The 23910-nt window shown below is 37.3% G+C and overlaps 1 long non-coding RNA gene across 4 annotated transcripts in view; it reads left to right on the forward strand.

The window, feature by feature from the left end:
- The window catches only part of LOC106730484, a 432222-nt gene that overhangs the window by 281263 nt on the left and 127049 nt on the right, over positions 1–23910 (forward strand). The window contains exons 5-7 of one of the 4 annotated variants that reach the window (XR_001366943.2): positions 12601–12692; positions 16221–16311; positions 21573–23535. This is a non-coding gene — a long non-coding RNA (uncharacterized LOC106730484). Of the gene's footprint in view, positions 1–12590; positions 12693–16220; positions 17873–21572; positions 23536–23910 lie in introns of those variants that run through there. The other 3 variants (XR_004326160.1, XR_004326159.1, XR_004326158.1) reach the window with 3 other exon arrangements.

A 23910-nucleotide genomic window follows, 5' to 3' on the forward strand; every position in this document is an offset into this window, starting at 1 on the left:
AGATGGATATAACAGAGACTGGGACCCGATGCTCTGGGTGCATTCCATTAAGCCCTCCTCTGTCTTACTGCACCACTCTCTGCCTACAGTGGCCATTTCTAGGGTGACTCTGGCCAGCTAGGCAACCCCTCTTGGCTTCAGGTCACCCCAGGCTGGGGGCTGTGAAGGCACAGCCCCGACAACCCCCCCCCAACCCTAACCCTGGCAGACCCCACCTCTGTTACCGAGTGCTGCAAAGGTGCTTTGCTCCCCGCTTGGAAAGGCCACGCAGACCCAGGGCCACACTACAGAGAACATGTGGTTGCTATTTCATTTATGCTTTATCATTTTTCATTCTGACATTAAAGCTCCTCTACAGCGGGGCGAGAGCGCTGTACATTGTAAGGCGTAATGTGAACCGAGGGCTCCTGCTTCGTGCCAGAGAAACGTGATTCAGAAACAATTTGAGGGCAACTGCAAGGTGATGTGGCCCAGAGAACCAGAAGCTATTGAAACTTTAAACATCACTTCTGGACAGTATAATATGTTCTGCAGGGCAGCTTGGAAAAACAGGAAAACCCTCCTTGGTCAATCCTTGGAGAATTAGGAGTCTTTAAACATCAGCTGGAGCAAATGTTTCTTAAAGAGCCCCACACCCGTGCAATTGAAGACCGCAGAGTTAAGCTGGAAGCACCTTCATCCCTTGGTCCCCAAGGAAGCTGGGGACACAGGAGTGGATGGACTTGCCCGGGATCTCACACCTCTACGCTACAGACATGAGCCCCCTGGCTTTCCCCCCTCCCAGAGCCGCCTTTCTCTCCCAGTGGCTGGCTGGTGCCAGTCTCTCCTTTCTAATCTTGTGGCATTGAAAGGTGAATTTTCAAGGGGACAAACCTGTCAAGCTCCTTTGAAAAGAGAAAGACAGCTGCCTATTTCTTCTTGCATAGAAAATTCAGTTTTGTGATGTTTGCATGTATCTCTCCCACTAGGTGGTGTGTTACTTGACTGAGCTTCAGCGTAGTGTCTGGAACAGAGTGGATGCTCAATAAATGTGGAAGGAGGAGTAGGAGAAAGGGGAGGAGGAAGATCAGGAGGGAGGATGGGAGAGTGAGAGGACCATGAGGAATGATGCTTTTAAAAACTCAGTTTTGAGTTTTTACATAAGGAAAATGAGAGCTGTTAAGCATTCTGCAAATCAATGTGATCAGAGATAAAAATAAAGAAAGTTTATATTTATTGAGTGGCTTCTTTTAAAATCTCAAACTCTGTTCATCAATTTCTCACTGAGACATTACGTTTTAGCCATGCACCATCAACAATTAATAGCAAAATATATCAAGGTTATTGGTAAATTCAGGCTTCAAATACCAATGACTCTAACCAAATGCACTTGCTATTCTTTTTGTGGGGTCCAGAATACCTCTCCCCAGTTTTTCCTGCTTTTTCCTCTGACTGTGCTGATGCAGCAGGAATGGGCACAATATTCATTGCGGTATGTAAAATAAAATTTTGTAAAGAATGACTCATTCTAGTGTTTTTAAGGAAACTTTTAAAAAATTTAGAACAGTTTTAGATTTACAGAAAGTTTGAAAGATTGTACAGTGAGTTTGTATATACTCTCACCTAGTTTTCCCCGTTAACGTCTTACATTGATATGGTTACAATTAATTGACAACTTTGACACATTAGTGTTAACCAGTGTCCATTGTATATTCAGATTTCCTTCGTTTTTGCCTAATATCATTTTTATATCCTAAGGATCCCATGGAGGATACATTTCATTTAATTGTCATGTCTCCTTAGGCTCCTCTTGGCTGTGACAGTTCTCACCCCATATTTTAACAGGAGTGAATAAAAATCTGTTTACCATGCTTAAAAGTCATAGATAAGCTTTCCTGCCCAACATGGGCTTATGCCTGTAAATGCATTTTCCACAAGTGTGAAGTTTTAAATGTGTTTTTTTTAACCCTGTTACGGGTAAGCAAATGCCTATTTCTTTTAAAAGAGATAAACACTGACTACACCCCAATGTTATAAAGATACTTTAGAATGTACAAAAATTTATGAACACGCTGATAAGGAGTGGTAAAGAGCATAGATAGCCAATGATGCAACAGTTAGTGAAAACTTAGTTGTCAGCAATCAGAATACTGGGGTTGGAAAGTGAGGCACCCAGAGTGCCCAGGCTCCTAATTAGCATATATGCCCACCTCTCGCCAGACCTGACGGGCATTAACCCCTGCATTGCTCCAGAGCTGCTGTCAGCTTTGCACACGCTGACCATAAGGCATCAGAGACCAGGAAACACTGGCCATGAGTGAGTAAGGACCAAAGCAGTGAGACTGGTCAATTCCTGCACAGATGGGATGTGCCCTGACAGCCCTCTCCTTTCTTGCTTCTGCACAGTTGCTACTTAGCTTGTGCAAGGAAATGCGTAAGTGAAAGGGATTTAAGCTAAGTGATGTCTGTCCACATTTCCTCTTGGTGTTGTCTTCCCTTCAAATAAAACACTCATGCTGGACTGAGGAGTATTTCCTAGGAACTTTTTCTACCAAGGAACCACCTCTAAACAAGGAAAGCCCTTTTCCTGAACTGCTTCCAGTCTATGAAGATAGATGCCTAGAAGTACCAGAACAGAGAATGGAAGTTTATACTAGAAGCAAAAGAAGTTGGCAGACGGAGGAAAGCAGACAAGAGAAGTAGAAATAAAGGGTATGGATATCAGCATCGCGCATTCGGAGGCCTGGGATTCAGTTATTCCCCAAGCCAGCTGTCATTGTTCTTTCTAAAAATCCTGCCCCTTCGCCTCTGTTATTACTGTTTCCCCGCCTTGTGAAGGATTTCTCTCATCTGCAACTAAAGGAGTTCCGACTAATGCATTTAGTAAAAATATAAACTACTTAGGAATCTGGTTTAATATTATTCTTCCTTATAGCATTCAGGTTTTTTTCCCCTTCTAATGCTTACCAGAATGTGTAACTATGCATTTATTTAAAAATGTTATTTCCCCATTAGACTGTGTATAACATGAGAATGAGGACCATGTCTGTTTGGCTCATGACTGAATACACAGCACCAAGCATCATGCTTAGAATAGAGTAAGCATTTAATGAATTCAATGGATGAGTGAATGAGTGAGTAAATAAAATACTAGATATCCAAGTTATTTTAATTATTGAAGGCAGTAATGAGAATATTGCTTTCAATAACTTCCATAAAAATTAAGTCAAGTAAGGGGTGAGAGAACTTAGTTCTCAATGCCCAAGCACTATTAGTGCTTATGGGTAAGTCATTCAAATTTAACACACTGGGTTATTTCGTTGGGTTATTGTGTCCCACAGTTTGTAGGGTTTGTGTTTTATTCCTTGATTTGAAAATCAAATCTTTGGTCTTGGATGTGGTCATGGTAGCCAATTAAAATGAGGACACCTACAATTTGGATATAATGTATCCGTGATAGGATTTTTTCTGTCTCACAGGATAGTTGGGTAGCCAAATTAAAAATAAGATAATTACCTATATAGTACTTAATAAAATACATTATAAAAGTGTAAGAGAATAAAACTTTTACATGGAAAACACCACCACTTCCCAGAGACAAATTGGTAAAATTAAATCTGAAAGGATAAGACAGGATTTCTGCAGAAGTCCCTTCAAGTTACAGAGCATCTTCCAAACCAAAGCAGAAAGAGTAGAGATCTAATTGAAGGATGTGGTATGGGGGATGGAAAGGAAAATTAGACATACAAATTGCACAGACATCATGGAAGAAAATGTGTATTGGTTTCCTAGTCACAAAGTAACAAAGTACAACAAACTGGGTGGCTGACACATTGGAAGTTTATTGTCTGGAGGTTCTGGAGGCTAAAAGTCTGAGATCAAGGTGCTCAGCGGGTCTGGTTCTTTCTGAGGGCTCTAGGGAAGAATCTGTACCTTGACTCTCCTGGCTTCTGGTGGTGCGCTCCCATCTTTGGTGTTCTTTGGCTTGTAGAAGCATGACCAAGGTCTCTGCCTTCATTTTCAATGGCATTCTCCCTGTGCATGTGTGCTTTTGGGTTAGGGCCTCCCCTAGTGACCTCATCTTAACTTGATTATCTGCAAAAACTTGTTTCCAAATAAGGTCATATTCTAAGATATTTGTGTGAGGACTTCAGCATAAGAATTTGGGGATGACACAATTCAACCCATAACAAGATGAACCCACAGAGAAAGGATGCTTCACTTGGAGATTTTTAAAGGGGGAGCCAAAGAAAGGGCATATCTGTTCCTCCTGCATGGTCCAGAGGGATGGTCCAGAGGGAGGAGTGCTCAGATAGATGGGGCTTAGCACTGACAGGTCTACTTCTAAGGTAGGGATGAACAATCATCTTTCTCCTCCTCCCAGTTCTGATCCTATGCTTGCAAAACAAAATTCTGGAAACTGTTTTTGTGTTCCCAGTAGGGGAGAACACAGCTGACTGATAGATAAGCATTCTTCACCATTCTGGAATGTTAACTCTCAGGGTACATTCATGTCATTGTCAAGGCCTGTAAGTCAGTTTCTGTGAACTTGATTTAAGGTAAATCAATCCTTCTGAGCTCAGTATCTCTAAGTGTCATGGCTGGATCCATTTTCTGGGTGTGTCATCTCCCTCCGTACAACTCAGGTGGTGTAGTCACCTTGTTTCCTCAACACTGCTGATAATGGACTACAACTTTTAATGCAGCTTGAATAATATTTACAAGTTGTTTTTACTATTTGTGCATATGATCATTACTAGATATATGTCTCATTCCTATCTATGTTTCCAAAGCTTATAAAAAGGCTCAGTACATACTAGGAGCTGAGATTTTTTTTCTAATAATAATAAATGTGCTAAAAAAAAAAAAACATGGTTTCTCTAAGTTACTGTTTACATAACTTTTGTTAAATATGAAAAAATATATGGTCCCTTGCTTATTCTTTTTTTTTTTTTTTGGTCTACCTTTTTAAATTGAAGTATAGCCAGTGTACAATGTTGTGTCAATTTCTGGTGTACAGCACAATGCTTCAGTCATACATGAATATACATATATTTGTTTTCATATTCTTTTTCACTGTAAGCTGCTACAAGATATCAAATGTAGTTCCCTGTCTATACAGTATAAACTTGTTTATCTGTTTTGTATATACCAGTCAATATCTGCAAATCTCGAGCTTATTCTTGATTCTTCTGAGTTATCTTCAGTCATTGCCCTGGCATTTGGTTTCTTTGCCGTGAATTCCTTCTTTGTTTTTCAAAAATCGCCCAAGATCATATCTGGCCTTATCAGTCTAGACAGATGCCCTAAGAAGGAGCCTAGAGGACATTGCTACAGTCTGTGTTCCCATAGCTCCCTGACCTTCCCCTTTATTAAGAATTCTCACATTATAAACCATTTTAACAGCTTCATTGAGATATAATTGACATAAGTAGCCTGGACATAAGTAGTGTAATTTGATATCTTTGGCATATGTATACACTCATGGAAACATCACCACAGTCAAGATAATGGCATATCCATCACCCACAAAAACTTGTTTAATTCCTTTGTAATCTCTCCTGCTCGCATCCCCAAGCAAACCGTGTAGGCTTTCTGTCACTGTGGATTATTTTGCATGTCCTAACATTTTATATACATGACATTATATAGCATGTACTCTTTTTTGATCTGTCATTTTGCATTTAGAATAACTATTTTGTGATGTGTCTATGTTGTTAAGTATATCAGTAGTTCCTTCTTTTATTTGTGAGTAGTACTTTATTTACTTTATTGCATGGATATACCACAACTTGTCTATTCACTTACTTGTTGGTGGTCATCTGGGTCGTTTCCTGCGTTTGGCTTCTACAAATAAGGTTTCTGTGAACACTTGCGTACGAGTGTTTTTATGGACATACGGTTTTACTTCCAAGTGGCAAATACGTAAGAGTAGAATAGCTGAATTATATAACTGCATATTTAATTAAGAACCTGACAAACTCTTTTGTAAAGTGATCGTCCCATTTTACGTTCACACCAGCGCTGCTGGTGTGTTCACCAGCGGAGAGTTCAAGTTCCTCCATATCCTTTCCAACACTTGATATGATTAGTCTTTTTCAGTGTAGCCATTCCAATAGATATCCCATTGTAAGTATTTTGTATTTTAATAGTATTGTATACTTTTACTTCAATTTCTGATTATTCATTGCTTGTGCATAGAAATGCAATGGATATTTGTACATTGATCTCAGTCTTGCAACTTTACTAATCTCATTCATTCTAGTAGCTTTTGGAGGGGATATATTTTATCAAAAGCTTTACACAGATGGTCATGATGTCTATGAATTTTTGAAGTTTTACTTCTTTTCCAATCTGAATGCCTTTTATTTCTTGCCTGATTTGACTGGATAGAATTTTTATCACAATATTGGCCAAAAGTGATGAAAGTTCTGAGTAACGCTGGGGGCTGTTTCAGTGATTGCATCAACTTAGCTTCTACAAAGTCTCCTGGTTCCTACTTTCTGGGTATTCATTCTAAGGCCGGGTTCTGTATTTGTTAATAAGGTGAACATAATAGCTCTCATTAAGTGCCTGCATCTCTGCATATTATGCCATGTCATCTTCAAAACATTTGTGCAGGGAGACAACTTGCACAATGCCTACCGCTTAGCATGGTGCCTGAAGCTTCTTCAGTGCCCTAAAAATATTCATTTAAGAGATGAATGAATATTTGTGTTACTCTCTCTATTTTCCAGAAGAGAAAATGCATCATTAGAGAAGTTAAGTAATATGCTCAATAGCAGTGATGAAACCAGAGTTTAAATGAAATCTCTTTGAATGCAAACCTTATGATGGAAGGCCTTCCCTCAGTTTCCATCATCATCACCTATATGACTGTTGCCTGTAGCCCCATGTTCTCAACAATGACATCGTAACTCTCTAAGAATATTTTGGAAGTCACTATTTACACCCATCTCTTTTAGCTGGGAGTTGTGTGCAACCAACAGTTTGAAATTAAAGGAGGGTTTACATCAGATGAGTGTTTACTTGTATGAGTATGCTTAGATTTGTATTTGTCTTCTAAGAGGCTAGATAAGTGTTCCTTGAAGGCCACTCAGTTACCATTAGAAGGCTAGAAAAGGTGCAAGAGGGTGAGGATCTGTGACCCTACTCCTACTTCAATCAATGTCACATTTTTATCCATATTATGTATTGAAATGGTACTTCTGACTTCACTTTGAAGGTGACAGATGACAGAGATAGACAGATCTTAGACAGATGATAGATAAGTAGGTAGGTAGACAACAGCAACAATAAAACCTCTACAAAAACTCTGCCTTAAATAAAGCCCCAGATTTGGATTTTTAGGAATTTTTTGGAATGAAATGTAGAAATATGGAATGAAGTCATTCTATATCTTACTCAGTAGAAATGAAATCATCATTGTGTGTAATTACTTGACAGTTGAATGCCTCTTTTAAAAAATCTTTGTAACAAACCCTGCCCAACCCTTCAGTCTGCCCTGGACCCGTCCATAAGGAATAGCTTGTCACTCGTCATCACCACAGTAAGGCAACTGAGAAACTTTGCTGAAAATAAAAGCACTGTCCCTGCCTTTCCTCCAAGGGCATGACTACCTTAAATAAATTGCCCCATGTTTGATACACACTTGTCAACCATATCTTTAAGCTTCTGAAGGACTGTCAACAAATACATGAATTGAGGTCAGGTTTACACATCTGCTGTCAACAGTCAGCAAATTGTTAAGACTGAATTTTTATTGCTAGTTATTAAGTCATTAAGTGTCAAAGGTTTATTCATCCAAACTGTGCTCAGTGCAATTCTATTTTATTTTTCTAACAATGAATGAAACGTCTTGAAACCACAAGATCTTACGAAGCTCACAAATTATCACTCTTCTAAAAGAAGCTCACAGCAGAGGCATGATTTATAACTTTAAAAATAATTGTTTGCTTACAGGTACCAAACTTCTTTGCTAACTAATGCATACTTTACATTAACTTAACTACCCCATATCCATCAATGAGGAAACAGAGAAGTAACCTGAAATTCACTATGTCTTATAGTAAGGAATAAAGTGAAATTGCTTTCAGCTGTAAGTTTCAGAAAACCCCACCTCTAATTTCCTTAAATAATAAGGAAGTATATTATTTCTCATGAGAAAGAATCCAGAAAAATACAGTGGATTCATTATCTCACTCATCATACAGCCTTTCTCAACTGGATCTCAAGAGAATTTAGCCCCAATGCCCTAAGTCATTTATTGAGAGTATAATGAATCACCTTTTCTCCTGTACACCTAGAATGGTACTATTATAACCACCCTTGAGAGAATTAAGAAAATAGCCACATATATCATTTTCTTTGTTCAGTGGTTCCAAAGAAGAACCCCAATTGAGGACGGCTGAACAGTTTGGCTTTCCCCCCAAAATGACTTCCTTTATAATTGCAAGACACATCAGTAATTCCTAGCACCGCACTCAAACCTGACAACTTTCATGGGGGAAAAAGACCCTTTTCCTCTGACCCTTTCTTAGGAGTAAGAAAACAAGAAGCCTCCTGCACACTTTTCTTCACGTGTTATTTGTCCAGTGGTAAATTCATTAAATTCAGAATATTTTTTCATAATGAGCTTCCACAGAGAATCAAACATCTCTTGCGGTTCTTAAATCCCCAGTTGCCAGTAATTTTCTCAGAATGATATTGATTATAAAACAAGTGCTATGATATAAAAATGTGCCACAATTATTACTTCTGATTCTATAAGGAAGAAACAAACATCTGGATATAAATTCTTAGTGCTCCATTACAAGATGATACAATTTGTGGCTATTTTAGAACACTCTTTCTAATATATAGCTGTTTTGCCCCTGCATATTACATAAACCACAAGAACTTCAATATATTGAAAGGTTTAAGGCACAACTAAAAAAGAATTCCAGAATTTTCAATTAAGAGTCAACTCCAAAAGTTGGCAACAGTGCCTCAATTGTATATACTTAAGTAAACCATAGGAATACATTGCTAAAGATTCATATTTGCTAAATTCCATCCATATTATCTCATAGTTGTTTGTATGTGTGTGTGTATATATATATATATATATATATATCCACTTAATTATCTAACAATGTCTCAAATGGATTAAGGTACAGATAAGAGAACCCACTCTACCAAGTTTAAGTAGAAGAGGATTCATTGCAAAATATCATGTGATTTGCAGGATGCTTTGCAGGATTGAAGAGAGACTCTGGCTAGAGCAGAACCAGGCCAATTCATAGATTCTTTCATTATCAGAGAGCCACTTATTGAATTGGGAGATTGCTACTACTACAGCCAGCTTCAGAATGGGCAAAATAGTACATACGTATGGATCACATTCTTCATCCTACCTTAATGCCTAGGCATTAAGGCACAGTCCCATCCCTTTATTTCTCAACTGTAACTGTTGTAAATCAAAAGGTGATCTAGTTGAAGTTTTTTCCTTTAAATTCCTTAAATTTACTATCTCCTAATACATCCCATTCTGAAATCAAATTCAAAATGAGGTCATATGGATTTCTTTCCTTCAAGACCAATTTGAACTTAAACGTTTTCCAGTTGTTCTCTCAACACTTAGTGACTCTTCTCTTAAAGACATGAGATTTCTTGTTCTCTTAGTGTATCTTTCCATAAGCCTTACTATCTCACCCTCCACCCTTCCTGTTTGACAGAAAAAAAAAAAAAAAAGACTGCAATGGTAGTGTAGGGTGAAGGGAGGAAAAATGACAGTGTTTTCTTTGCAGAACTCTTCACAGTTCTTAATTTTTGTGGCTTATATAAACATGGCAATAGGAAAAAAATTAATAAACTAAAGGATTTTTCTCTGTAGAAAGAGCATACCATTTTAATAGAGCCTCTTTCCATTTAGAAGGCAGCAATCCTATAGTATCTGAAAGATAAGCAAAAGTATTTCCAACTTCTAAGGCTCGTTCTAACTGCTTCTGATTGGGCTATGGATTATAAGACACTTCAAAACATAGCACGTTATTTAACAACTAAGGTTGTTCCTAGACATACACATATTTTATTGCCTGTCTTCTGAAAACTTGGAATAATGCAACAATATCTATCAATAATAAGTTTTTTAGAGAGACATATGAAAGGATTCTATCCTGGCTAAGAAAACTGTTACTGCTGATTGTGGGCAAACCTTGTTCTAGAGATGCCATGATAATTAAAGTATTATGTTGACAAACCCTTAGAGACTTACACAGTTTAGGGTTAGCCAACTCCAGAGAACAGGGGATTAGGAGATATTCTAAGATGTAGTCAGTATCACAACCGCCCTAATGTTTAAAAATGCTTTACAGCAGCAACCATGTAGGAAGTCTACTGGATTTATTGACTAGATAAAAAATCAATTGTCTTATCATTTCTGTGCAACTGAACACTTTTGGTATGTCTGACTAGCCTTGAAATATCTGCTGTTAAATACTTAACGCAGCTTTGTGCTACTTTGTATTGAATTTGTACTCTTATATATACAGATCAGGGATTATATAAGAAAAAAGTAGGCTTTTGTTCATGTCATCCATGAGCACAAACAGAAGAGGTTCTCTCTCTTTTGATGCATCAGGGTTTAGAAAATATACTTCTCACGTAATCTTCTTTTTAAAAAGTGACCAAAAGATCATTAAAATTTAATAATTCAAATTTGACACAACATTGTAAAATGATTATAAGTCAATAAAAAATGTTAAAAAAAATTTAATAATTCAAGATTAGAGATAATATAATATTAATGTAATGAGTTAAGTGTTGGAAGCAGACAAGCATATTTCCTAAATAATCATTGTAAACTGGATAACAATACAGAGAGCAAATACCAAAAGTTACTCTTGAGAGTACACACACACACACACTTAACAGCAATAATCTGGGCTTGCAGCTGCAAAAATATGAACAAAAACTCAGAAGTTACTCAACTAAAACTTTCTTAAAATTAACAATAATTTAAAATTAGATTATTGGAATAGCATAAAAAACCAAAATCAGTAGTTTCCCATGTTGATATACAACTTAGTTTGAAGTTGATCTGAGAAATAGTCTATTCCTGTTGATAAGAAAAATATTCATAAAATATCCAGCCCAACAAAAATGTTCAAAGCACATATAAGAACATAATAAAACTTCAATAAGAAAACTTAAAATGAAAAATTGTAGAGACATGTTCTGTCCCTAGATGAGATTATTAGGTTTAATGGATGTCCATTCTTTTTAAATTAATATTTATTCACCAGGAATAATAAACATGACAACTAATTTGAAAAAATATACATGTGGTTAAAATCCTGATTCCTTTTATATGCCTCAATTAATTCTAAATTAATATAAAATTAAATGTAGAAAGAGAAACTCTAAAGGAATCACAAAAAGAAATTATACAGGTACCTGATTTTAAGGTACATGAGACCTTACATGCAAAAAAGTAAATAAAATGACAACCAAAAACTCAACAAATAACAATAAGATAAAGAATAATAATGAAATTGAACTACTTTATCACAAAAATTATGTTCATCAACACATCTTATAGACAAAATTTACAAGCAGAAAACTTGGGAAAGTATTTGGAACAGATATTAAGCTTAATACCTTAATATTTTATATATCTTTAGAAAGAAATGTTAAAAGTTTCTTGGATCACAATGGGGATAAAAATGGAAAAGAAGAACAAATTTTAAAATATTCAAAGTACTTATGAAAACAAATTCAATCCCACACAAAATGTATAAAGATTGTAAAGATACTGTTCTTTGCCTGTCATGTTAGTAGATATTAAAAACACCTGGTGGGGTGAACCTGTGAGCAAATAAAGACTCTTGTAAACCACCTAAATAAGTTGAAAATAGTTTGTTTGGGGGCAAATTGGCAATGTTCATGAAAGTCCTTAAACTTGTTGAGATTATTGCCCTAGAAATTCCACTGGGAAAAAAAAAATGTGTCCTGACAAATAATCAAAAATATATGGATATGTTTACATACATGTTTGATTATTACCTGAAAAACTAGCAAAAATCTAAATGCTCAAGAAGAAAACAATATTTAAACAAATTATGAAATATCATTAAATGTAACATACTCCCAGATTTAAAAATCATGCTTTCAAAAATGTTAAGAATGTGACTAAGAAAAGAAGGCAGTAACAAAAGAGCTTTGTACAATTTTATTGAAGCATTCTACCACGTGGAATGTCTGTATTAGGTAGAAACAACACGCAGGAAAACAATAGCAAATTTTATTGATGTGCGGTGGAATTATGAGGGATTTTTATTTTTTATACACTCTATATGTTCTCAATAATTGTCTAGAACATATATGTCTTAGAAGGAAAACCTGAAAAGTTTAGAGCTTAAAATGTAACTGTTATCTCTACATTTTAGAATTAGGTTGAATTTTTATATCTTTATAAAGTGAGATAATAGGGTCCCTATATGTCAGAATTGGTCATTTTAAATAATTTCTAACAACTTGGAGGATCCTTAGTTTTGTAAGAATTAAGTGTGTCTCACACATTAGTCAGTTGTATGAGGATATTTTATTCATAATGGTTTTCCCTTTTTCAGTCTGTTTCAGATCTCTGTGTCGTGCTGGAGGCTGAACAGCAGAGAGGCAGGGAGCTGGCCTTTGGACTGAAATAGGCGGGGCTCAGACCTTGTCTCTGCCAGGTACCATCCCATTGTCCATAGGAAAATTACTTACCCTCACCAGGCTTTTGTCTTCTATAAGCAAAACTGAGATAATATCACCTACCCCGTGGATTATCTAAGGATAATGTGAAATAATACATATGAAGAACATATAATACCAGCCGTTCGTCTCACGTTTAAGGGTGCTTGAAACCTGAGCAGCTCGAAACTGAGTACTTCCTTACACAGCATTCAAGTTCAGTTATAATTACTACACAGTATAAATCTACTCATCAAGCCTTTGGCTATGCCCCAGGGTTAGGGGCAACAGCTGTCTGAGCTGCCTAAGCTTCGTGGCACCACCTCCATTGGAAAGTTTTTTTTTTGTATTTTTCGAGAATATTTGATATGAGCCCAGTCGAAGCTGGTGGGAACCATGGATGTGGGCCAGGCACATTATCCCGGAGACCACACATTGGATGTGGACTCCTATCAACTTCATGTTGGATGGGATACTGATGAGTTGAGCCATCACTGTCGGAAGGAAAACTATTGTAGTGAGCACTACTGTGCAAGATTAAGTACTTTAAAAGAGTCTTATTAAAGTATAATTAATATACAAAAATCTATACACATTTAATGTATAAAATTTGATGAGTTTGAATAGATACACTCATGATACCATCACCACAATCAAGGAAGCAGACATATCAAAAATAATTGAAATCAAGGTCTAAGAGAAAAACCTGCTCTCCTGTGTTCATGACAGCATTATTGACAATAGCCAGGATACGGAAACAATCCAGGTGTCCGTTGAGAGATGAATGGAGGAAGAATAGATGTATATGTATATTTATATAAATATATAAAAGCAGAATATTAAGCAGCCTTAAAAAGATGGAAATGCTACCATGTGTGACAGCATGATGGAACCCAGAGGACATAATGCCAGGTGAAGTAAGCCAATCAGAAGAACAAACACTGCACGATTCCACTTAGATGAGGCATCTAAACTAGTCAGACTCATAGAAGCAGAGAAGACAGAAGTGGTTGCCAGGCCTGGGAGGTGGGCAGAGGTGCAGTTGTTCACTGGATACACAGCTCCAGTTATGCTAACGAGTAAGTTCTGAAGATCTGCTGTACAGCGCAGTGCCTGAGTAACCAGCACCCTTTCAGATGGTGTCGCGAACTTCCAGATCAAGTTCTTTCTAAGAGCGAATCTCCATCGCTTAAAGAAGAGGGTTTCTTGGTGCACTTGAACGCTGGGTTCAAATGAGAAATCCAAGGAGGGGAGCAGCTGCACATGTTCCCTCCGCAATGAGGCAGCACCCTCAGGGTTGTGCTCCGGGGGCAGCTGAAAAGAGAAGGGAAAGAGGAACCTCAGGGGAAGAGGAGGCGCTGTCTTTCTTTAAGATGGAGTGTAACTGGAAGCAGCCTCCAGCCAAGGTCAGGGTCAAGAGTAATAGAATCCTGGCAAAATATGCTAGTTTATCTTCCCCCAATGAACTCCTGCCAAACAATATACACAGTGTCGCACAGCGCCGGAGAGCGTCTGATGCATCTCCAGAGTATTTATGAGGACTTCTGTTTTGAAGATAGTTTCTTAGGTAACAGAGCGAAACATGTATGGATGAGCTCTCATTTATCAGTGCCGTGGCTTCCTGTAAAAATTAAACAGCACGGATTGTGACATTTTCTCCTGAGCAAAGCAAGTTCTTCAAAGGGACAGATGGGATGGGGATCCTTTGAAGATGGTCTGTGTTTGACCAACTCAGCCAAAGGCCCGGCATCAGCATGAGTTACTTGGATGTCCTGGCCCAAAGCTCCTAAGAGACAAGGGGCAACGGCAGCTGTCGGCCTGGGTGAAGCTGGCGCAGGGAGCCCCCTGGCTGGGGAGTGAGCACTGTTTTCGTTTGCTTATTCCAGTCACCTTCGGATGTCCCTGTGTTTCTCAAACTTCGTCAGCCTCTCTGATGGCTGGGAGCTGTTAGGCTAGAAATTCTAGATGACAGTTAGGCTAGAAATCATTTACTTTTTAAAACAATCCCTCAAGTTCTGTAACATGAGCTGGTGCCATGTTTCCAGAGACCGATTTTGGTCAGCAGGCAGTGACGGGGAGATTACCTCAGACCAGAGGGAAGTGCATGCTGATTCGAGGGCAGTCCAGAACACAGGGGACTCTGACATGGGCAAACAGGAGGCAGAGCCAGGATGTGCCAAAGCAGGCACTCCCTGGGTGACTGAAATGTTTAATACAACAAAATGTTTTCTCTTCTATTGAGATGCTCCCTCCTCAACATCCTCTGTTTTAATGTTTAAGAGCATATATTTTTATTATAAAATATCTTTCACTGAGATCATGGAATTAGAGTAGAAAGACTACCTCATAAAGATACTGAAATCCAATCTAATTCCAAAATGTAGAGAGAATAGTTAAATTCTAGACTGTTATTTTTCAGGTTTTTTTTTTAAGAAATATATGCTCTAGACAAAGAAACAGAACGTATAAATGGTGTTATGAAATAATTGCTCATAACCCCACTAACCAGATATAAAAATTGTTATTGTTTTCCTATGTGCCATTTTGGTCTAACACAAACATCGCTCTTGATGGAACACTTTAATAAAATCGTGCATAATTCTTTTGTCTCTGCTTTTTTCATTAGTCGCATCCTTAAATTTTTTGAAAATGCCATCCTTAAATCCACTGCTGATACCTCGTAATATTGCTGGTACCCATGAAACCAGTAGATAAATACACAGCTTTGATGCTCCTGACCTAGTCAGTCAAGTGGTAATTCCCAGAGATTTGGTGGCCATTCTGAAAATGTAGGAAATGAGTCTTAGTACAATTAAAAGATTTTTCTCTGGAAGAAGATCCAAAGGCAAGGGGGCAAATCAACAGCTCACTTCTGTCCAAGCTTAGACCAAGCTGTGCTTAGGCACCTTTGTAAATGGTCCACAAGGCAAATGCTGTGCCCAACACTCGGGAAGGGTCACTCTTGTATATTGAACCAACAGGCCAGGTAAAGCGCCTTGACATGGAGAAAGAGGAGAGAGTGCAGATGGGTTTGAGCTTCAGTGACAGATTTAGCTGTTTGATTCTGTCACCATGCTCTGGGCTTAGCATTTCTACCTGCTCCGACGTTCTGAGTCAGGCTGTGAGGGACGTGCTCACTGAGAGAAAGTCCACATTTGGAAGCCATTTGCTTTTACAAAATGTTTACTATTCCAGCTCCTGACAGTTATTGTTACTAGAGTCATTCCTGACAGAGTACAGAAAGAAGAGGCTGTCAGAGAACCGACATGTGGAAATGTATGCATATGAGGGGGCAGAGACAGAAAACAAAGGCGAATCTGCCACTGGTGTTCTTTTACCTATTCAGATATATTAGCTTTCTCATCACATCCCATAATTTGAGAGTTTTAAAGAGAAGGATCCTTGGGCAGTATTCTGTTTCCCCAATGAAGATAACAGTTTAAAAAAAAAAAACTTTTGTGGGTAATTCTCCAACTATAACATTTCCAGTTGCCAGAAATAATCCTCAAATGATGATTGCTTTGCAGATTGTCCGTGATGTGTGTATCTTATGGAATTATCTGGTGAAAGGATCGGTGTGAGTAATAAGAACTAAGCTAACCCTCGGGGCGTTCCAAGGTAGGTGAACCACCTCATCATGTATCCACGGGTGACCATTTATTTGCATTTGTAGAATCAGGACAAGCAGGACCCACTTGCATAAGCCTCTGTTGTTCTTAAATTTTTAAGTATTTATTTTGTTCTTTTTTTCTAATTATAAGAGGAATTCTTGCTTGTCATAAAAAAACATGAAAAAATATGTGAAAATATTATATTCTACAACCTAAAACAACCACTGTTAACACTTTGGATGACATTTTCCACCTATATGGGCGCTTTGAGACAATGTATTTAAACCATTAAGTTTAAGTTGTTTTGATTATGAAACACCACTGTTTTAGGTAGCATCAAGAAAATCTATGACACAGTGCTTTTTTAAAAATTTACTTCTCTTTCTATTTGTGCCTACAGAAGACGACTTCTGTAGGGATATAATGTAAGGTTTTTTTAAATTAACATAAAGATTAACATTTTTGGAATATACAGTTCTGTAGTTTTACCACATGTATAGATTTGTGTTAACCAACACCACAATCAAGATACAGGACACCTCCACCACCCCCTAAACTCTCTTGTGATGCTCCTTTTCAGTCATACCCTGACTCACTCCTAATCTCTAGCTACTACTGATTTGTTCTCAGTTGCTATAGTTTTACCTTTTCTAGAATGTCACATATATGAAATCATACATGTCATCTTTGAGACTGTCTTTCACTCACCAAATTGCCTTTGAAATTCTTCTAACATGTTGTGTGCATCTGTAGTTTCTTCCTGTTTATTTATTTGTTTTTTGATGAGCAATATTCCATTGTATGGATATACTAGAGTTCGCTATCCATTCACCATAAAGGCTGTTTCCAGCTTTCTGGGATTATGAAGAGAACTGCTGTAAACATTTATATGCAGGTTTTTGTGTGAACATACATTGTCAGTTGTCCAGTTTAAGTGCCATGGGTTAAGAGTGCTAGTTCGCACAAATGCATGTTCAGAAGGAACTGCCAGATTGTTGTCCAGAGTACTTGAACAATTTTGTATTCCCTCTAGCAAGATATAAAATTCTAGTTGTTTCCATACTTGTCAGCCCTTGGTATTGTCATTTTTTTTAATATTATTTCAGACACTCCCACAGGTGTATCTCACCTCAGTTTTAATATGCATTTCACTAATAGCTGATGATGATGAGTACGTTTTCACGTGTGTATTTCCCATTGATATAATTTATTTTGTGAAGTCTTTTGCTCATTTTTTATTTGGGTTGTTTGTTAGTGTTGAGTTTTGAGAGTTCTTTGTGCAATCTGGATATAAGTCAGTGGTTGGATATATGATTTCCAAGCATTTTCTCCCAGTCTATGGCTTCACGTTTTATTCACTTAACAGTCTTTTCCAGAACAAAAGTTTTAATTTTCATGAAGTCCAATTTGAGCAATTGTTTCTTTCATTGATCTTTTTTATCATGTCTAAAAGATCTTCACTCGACCCCAGGTGTCTAAGATTTTTGCTTATATTTTCATCAAAAAGTTTCACAGCTGTTTATTTTATATTTATCCAAAGTTCATTTTGAGTTTATTTTTAAAGTTATGTTGAGGGGTTTTTTTTTTCACATATGGATGTTAATTGTTCCAATACCATTTGTTGGAAAGATAGTATTTCTCCATTTAATTGTTTTTTGTTTGTTTGTTTGTTTGTTTGTTTTACCTTGGACAAAAAATTAACTAAACATATTGGTGTGGGTCTATTTCTAGATCCATTGTTCTAGTCCATTGATTTATAATTCTATGCTTTCACCAGTTTACATTATTGTAGCATTAGAGTAAATCTTGTAATTGACTAACATGAATACTCCAACTTTTTTCTTCTTTTTTAAATTGTTTTGGCTATTCTGATTCTTGAGCCTTACCATATTAATTTTAGAATCAGCTTGTCTATACAAAAAAAAAACTTTCTCATTTTGTTTGAAATAGTTGTAAACTATTGCTAAATTTGAAGAGAACTGACATCTTAACTATACTGGGTCTTCAAATCTATAAACACATATGTCTTCCAATTACTTAGATCTTTGATTTCTTTCACCAGTATTTTGCAGTTCTCAGTATGTAGATCATATACATATTAAAATTAGAAGTCCTATTAAAGTTATACCTACTATTTTTGAGGGGGAGCTATTATAAATGGTATTGTATTTTTGATGTGGAATTCCGATTATCCATTGTTAGTATATAGAAACAAGATTGATTTTTGTGTGTTGGCCTTCAATCTGTGACTTGTCATACCAACCTATTAGTTCTAGCAGTTATATATATATATATATATATATATATATATATTCCTTAGGATATTCTTTATAGAAAATTGTATTTCTTTTTTCTTGGCTTATTACATGGGCTAAGACTTCCAGTACTATTTTCAATACAAATGGTGAGAGTAAGCATCCCTCACTGGCTTCCTCCCGATTTCAGCGGGGAAATCATTCAGTCTTTCATCTCAAGTGAGTTTTGTTGCTAGCACCTTTTTGCTGTAAGAAGGAGATTATATAAGAATTTCAGGCACCAACCAGGCTTTGTATTTCTTTTGCAAGTTGTCCTTAAATGATTTCATGAGTAAAACAGTGAAGAGTGGCAGTTGTCCAGACATTTCAACAGGAATAACGGCTGTGTTCATACATGTGCCAATAAGAACAACTGTCACCACTGCTACCCAGCCTACAATGATTATAAGATACCATGAATTTTAAGATGCATTCTGATTTTGCAAATGTTAAAAGGTGAAAATTGTGGATCTTGGAGCTAGTAATGGGCAGCATTTTTTATAACATGTTTTAGAAAATTAATCCTATTTCATGAGCAATTTCCCAGGTCATAAAAATATTTAAAGGCATATTATTTTAATGGTACCTAACATTTCATCATACAGGTCTATCAAAACTTATTTAATTAGTCTCATCTATTAAAATTTTATTTTGTTTTCAATTTTTACTATTATATATGATACATTGATAAGCATTTTTAGCATTGGATTTTGCGTTTATAATCGTATGCCTGTGAGAATCAACTAGAAGTAGATTTGATCAAAAGATAATTTGTCTAATTTTTAAGCTAATTGTCCTTCCAAGGTATGATTTTATAGCAAGAGAAAGTCAAATGATTTCTGAGAGAATGAGTCAGTGCTGATAATATAAACTTGTATTCTCGGGAGAACTTTGGTTACCCCCGTCATGAAATATGAAATAAAATTTAAATGATCAGATTTTTCTTGTTCATCTGCACAAGAGTAGAGTACAGGCAGGGGATTATTCTTTGTTTTCCCATAAAATTTACTGGTAAGATGAGAAAAAAATCAATTTCATAACAATCCTATTTTAACATATTTCCACTGAGGGACTATTGCTACAAATTTTAGGCTAAAATGGAATGTTTACTGGATGAAGTATAAGGATTTTTAATATCTGACACAGAGCAAAGTAGTTTAATAGGAAAAAAACACAAATTTTGAGTTGTAAAAATCTGTAAAATTTTCATTTCTACTCAAGTTTGTAAACCAAAATATTCCACTAACTTCCATCTCATCACTATATGGGTAACTACGGGAAAGTTTGTTAACATGTCTTGGATGAGAATATCAGTTGTATTGGAGTTAAAACAAATATGTGTTGCAATACAATTTGCTCCAATGTTTAGCTTAGCTTAGAAACAGAAAATGTTAACACAATAATTTCAAACTGTTGATACTGGTTTGTATTTTGGGGGCCAGCACTGAAATTGATATAAACAAAAAGTACTTACATGGGATTTTTAATTCATTCTGTCTTGTGGTTCAAGCTGCTGGCTGTTTAAATGAGGAAGTAAGAGGGAAGAGATTAGGAATAAGTGACAGCCACATGTAGGAATTTCTTAGTATAGAAATTGAATAAAGAAAGGTACACGTTTTTAGAGAGGGAAACATACACAGATGGAATGTTGTATTGTAGTGAAAGCCTTGGATTGAGTTAGGAATCTGACGCTTAAAACTGTCCGACCTCACATAGTTTCATTTGAGATACAGGGATTGCTGCTGATTTACAAATTTCTGACAATCGATAGGCAGTTGATGAGAAAGTTTCTACTTTGAGGTCTTCTATAACATTATAGACAAGCATTGTTAATGAAGGGCGAGACTGCTTCTCTTTACTGTTTAACAGTGTGACCTTGAGCAAATAATTTAATCTTTGTAAGTTTTGTCCTTTTATCTGGAATATGAATATTTACTCCATAAAGTTATTTTAAGGGTGAAATGACATAATTTTGTGAAAGTGTGAAAGGTGTGGCATAAGGAAACAATATGCATTTTTATTAAAGGTATCCTTTATTTGGTTGGTATAAGGTAGATACTTGTGAATATGGTCCAAACTCCTCTCCATAGCACTGCTGGAAGGCATTTATCAGCTTAGACTTTACAAAGATCACCAAAGGATGATTCGAGAAGATCCAGAGCCTTATTGTGGAATGTGTCCCAAGAATCATGGAAGCAGTCTCTGTAGGAAAAAGCTACGTATACACCACACTTATAGATAGTATTCAGCTGTCTCTCAGCCATGGGTTGATGTTAACAACTAATCCCTCACACTAAAAGAAATGAGGTTTTTAGGGAAAAGGCTTCAGTTGTGTTTATGTCCTAATTCTCATGCAGATTTCATTTTCTACTACTGAGTACTTCTTTTACACATAGGGATATTCATAATTTTCCTGCCAGTTACTATATTTTTCGTGGCTATTCTTATCATTCTGAACGATTTTATTTGAACTGATTGATTAATTGGCCAGTTGTCTATTATTCTCTTCGTAATTGTCCCACATAGATTCTTTCAAGTGTAGCCTCATTACCTATATTTTTAAAAATGTCTTTGTCCATTTGCTGGTATATTACCCCATGGAACCTACAAATGCAGGTGTTGCAATGTATGTCACTCATGCAGCAGCGCTGCAGGCGTATTTGAATGAATGGCCTGGCTAAGGAGGTCAGGGTTTTATTGGCCTCTAATGCATTTTGATTAGAAAAAAAGAAGAGGTCTCAGGACCCCTGAGGACCCTCTCAACTCAAAAGCCTTCCACCCAGGGTTCCATCTAATGTCACAGAATGAGACGAATGCTCCTGCAGTTGTATCTTCTTGCTGCCTCATCTAACCTTTTAATCTCCTTGTGTACGTGGCTCTCAAAAGTACTTTGTACATTAAAATCCAGTAGCCAAGTGTGAACTGGATTACTATTATAGTTTTAAAATTAGACCTTGTCTCTTTTGTGTCTGAGACCTTAAGACAAAAGTGCCACCTCCGTTCTAAAGGAAGGTGTGAAGCAACCTCAGCAAGACTCCAGGAGTGTTAGCCGGGGTTTGTCTTAAGTCCTGCCCCAAGAGGCCACCTGGAGGGTGAGGAGGCGAGCACCCAGAGACTGGAGGTCTTCTTGCAGATGCTCTCAGGCTGAAGGATGATCCTTAGTGCCCAGCCGGAGTGAACTGCAAGGAGAGCTCACCAGTGGTGGGCAGTGGTTCTCCAAAGAACTTGGCAGAAGCATCCAGAAGAGAAAGAACCCAGACAGAACTAACAGCACATCCAAGAAGACCAATCAAAGAAGACCTTTCCTGCCATCTACTTCATGTCCCTGTCCACTCTCCATTTCTGGAAGAATCAAAAGCCTCGGTTCTCAAGCTGGGGAAGGAAAGGTACAAACACAAAATGGACAATGAGAGAAACCACCCACCCTACCTCCCTTTTCCCTGCAAGGCCCTGCCTGAAACAGACCCAAGCTGGGGAAGGGAAAGATTTAATTTTCAATGAGATGAAAAGGAAGAGTTTTGACTACACGATTGAACATTTTAATTAATGAACTATTACATTTTTGTGACTAGCCGAAATCTAAGGAAATTTCACTAATACCAAGTGACCAGAAAGATCACGAGCTGTGTCATATTTCAGGAAAGGTATGAGGAAGAATTAACCCTGCCAAGCAGGTGTGCCTGGGCGGTGGGAGAGGAGGAGAGACAAGGTGGTTTTCTGATGGTCCACTCCTGGCCTGCCGGGGCAAAGCAGTGTTTTAAGCACCAAGGGCTGTAAATGATGAGAGCACAAGGACATAGGCTCACATGTGCCCGACTTCCTCCTGGTGGCCCAGCTCTCACCACCCCGAGCACAACAGCTAACAGCAGGTAGGACAGGTTGGGAGCATCATGAAGAAGGCATCTGCTGATGGTGCTTCAGCAAATGAGCGACAGGCAAGAAACCTACTGCACGCACCTCCAGGAATGCCTCCCTTACATGGCTGTTCTCATTTGATTTTTTTTAAAGTCTATTTGTTAGTCTCAGAGAAATGATTTCTTTTCAAATGATTTCACAAATACCAAGGGCAAGACCTCATTCAGATAGAGGAAAAACTTCTCAAGCCCCAGCGGAACATTCCTCTCAGGGCTGTGATTTCTGCTGAAGAAAGGGAGGTGTCTGAGATAAGCCGAGCAGACGGCGCTGGAAGAAAACAAACGTGTTTGTTGTTCCCCTGGTGCATATATTTCCTAATATAGTCCTGGACTTTGAGAACTCTGGCAGCCCCTGCCCTGGCAGAGAAACTCAGAGCGCCATCCTGTGGAACCCAGAGGCCTGTGCCCAGGGAGAATTGGGAGCTGCCACAAATCCTCCCAGAGGATGGGCCGGATGGCCTGGCCCAGGGGCAGCGCTGCTCAGGTCCTAGGGCCGGAGGGCTGTACACTCTCACATCCCTGCAGAGGCTGAATCGATGGCCATCTCCCTTCTGACCCCATCTAATGGGGCTCTAAAGAGGAAAATCTCACTGCGTTGAGATGCTTTCCTGAAGACCACTCTCCATCTCAGTTAACTGTAGATAGTGGGATGAGTTCAACTTTTGTGGACCACCTGCCAAATATGAGGCTCCACTAGGCACCGGGAATTAAAGATGAGTGAAAAAAAAAATATGTGCTATAACAAGGGCAGGGAGGTGACAGCAATAAAAGTGGGCATTGTTTGTAGAGCATTTAAATATGACACTAAAACAGATTAAAAACAGGCCCACTTTTTATTATCACCATGGACCAGCAATTCTAAGTAACACTGGCGACAGAATACCCCTCCCTGAAAAAAATCCTTTGTTGCTTTAAATTTTAAACAAATTTTGTAACTACTATAGGATTTTAATCATATCTTTATGTAATACATGTAAAATTATATATGTATAATGATCTATTTTTATTTATTCATCAATACATTATTTCTATATTATACAATATATTTATATAATTGTATCTATTTATTTAACTTTTTGTTTATATTATATATTGTGCACATATATTTATTATGACTAATTTTAAAATATATTTAATATAAAATCCCACATATGTATATATGTAAGCTTCAAATGTGTATGTTTTTATTATTTTTCCTCTAATAAACATTCTATATACCTTAATTCAGAGAATTCCCTTGACACACTACACTCAGCTACATGTATTTGTTTTGAAAATACATGATTAATGGTTCAGAATTGTTGGAGCTCATTTGTGTCCAGCTTCTGTGGTACTAGGTATTCTTGTGTTTAACAGTATATTTGAAATAAACAATGATGACATGGTGGTTTTTGAAGA

The sequence above is a fragment of the Camelus ferus genome, chromosome 15, assembly GCF_009834535.1.
Source record: "Camelus ferus isolate YT-003-E chromosome 15, BCGSAC_Cfer_1.0, whole genome shotgun sequence".
Taxonomy (NCBI): Eukaryota; Metazoa; Chordata; class Mammalia; order Artiodactyla; family Camelidae; genus Camelus; species Camelus ferus.